This window comes from Drosophila santomea, chromosome 2R (genome assembly GCF_016746245.2).
Source record: "Drosophila santomea strain STO CAGO 1482 chromosome 2R, Prin_Dsan_1.1, whole genome shotgun sequence".
NCBI classification, from domain to species: Eukaryota; Metazoa; Arthropoda; class Insecta; order Diptera; family Drosophilidae; genus Drosophila; species Drosophila santomea.
The window spans coordinates 17,601,026-17,602,334 of record NC_053017.2 but is presented as its reverse complement, the minus strand read 5'-3'; positions in this window follow the sequence as shown (position 1 = coordinate 17,602,334).

Genomic DNA, 1,309 nt, shown 5'->3' with positions numbered 1-1,309 from the left:
TCGAACAAAAAACATATTTGAATAAAATTACAAATTTTTCAAATTAAACTATGGCTTTTTCTTGGCAAGCAGCGAAGGGGGAAATGATAATTAACATAATTATACCTTGGATCCATTTCACTTTGAAGTACATATAACCCCATAATGATATGCCCAAATGCTATGTCTTCTGAAAGATTCTCCCGCGTTAGAAAAGTGTCCAGTGTCATCAATCAGTGCGCTTCAGTCATCAGTCTTCCCGCTTTTCGCCCCCGAGGCTTTCTTCTGGGGGCGTGTCCACTTGCACCTTAAATGCCGCCTAATTGATTCCATTTTTCGGGGCCAGACAAAGTGGCGGCATTTTGTGAGGAAGTTTTATTAATTAATAGCCAAGGCTCGCGGCTTAATTAATGGAGCGCTTAATAATACATATTTCTATTTTTTTTAATTTCTGAAAGACCGAATTAGCGGATTGCGGACAATCGGCTTTCACAGCCTGAAGAGTTCTGTGGACCTGACAGGTGGTCCATAATGGAAACTATGTACAATATAGAAGTTTTCCCATTAAATGGGAAATGGTTTGCCATTAAATGTTTACTTGGAACTCCAGTCGGGGTCAATAAAACTGAAACTGCCATTTATTTTGCTACATTTTGCCGACTGGCGACTGGCAGTGATTTGATTTTAATTAATGTTCAATTTTGCCCAATTGGATTTTGCCTTCAAACTCTGTGCTTTCGATGTTTCACTTTGCTGAGCAATAATTTGTTTACTTATTTTATTGATTTAAAAGCAGCACAAGGTTCTGGGCATAAAGAGTTTTATTAAATGCAGATTGCTTATTATTATAGTAAATTGAATATTTGTTTATTCGATGGCTAAGCGCAGTGCATGTTAATTAAACCAGCAATTTCAGTTTACGTTTTTGGCTAACTTCATAAGCATTATTGACATATTTCCATACTCAAATCAATTCCAATATAAATGCAATTTTAATTACCATGCTTATACAGGCTGTCACCGCAAATTTCACAGCTTTTTCTGGCTCATATGCGCCTTGATTGCCACTCAGTGCAATTGTAGAAAAATAGAATAATTAAATTTAATTTTCAACATACCCCGTTTGGCGTGGCAGTTGCAAAAACAGGAAGAGGGCGGCAAGGGCAAAAAACAACAATGCATAATTAAGTACACTGAATTCATTAAATTTTAATTAAAACATTTGAACGGCCAATGGATTTTTATTTTGTCTGGCAGCTTAGCAAAGGCACTGCCGGTAATGGAAAGGATCTAAAATAGAGGACTTTCTAATGCCCTAGCCAATTGTTTT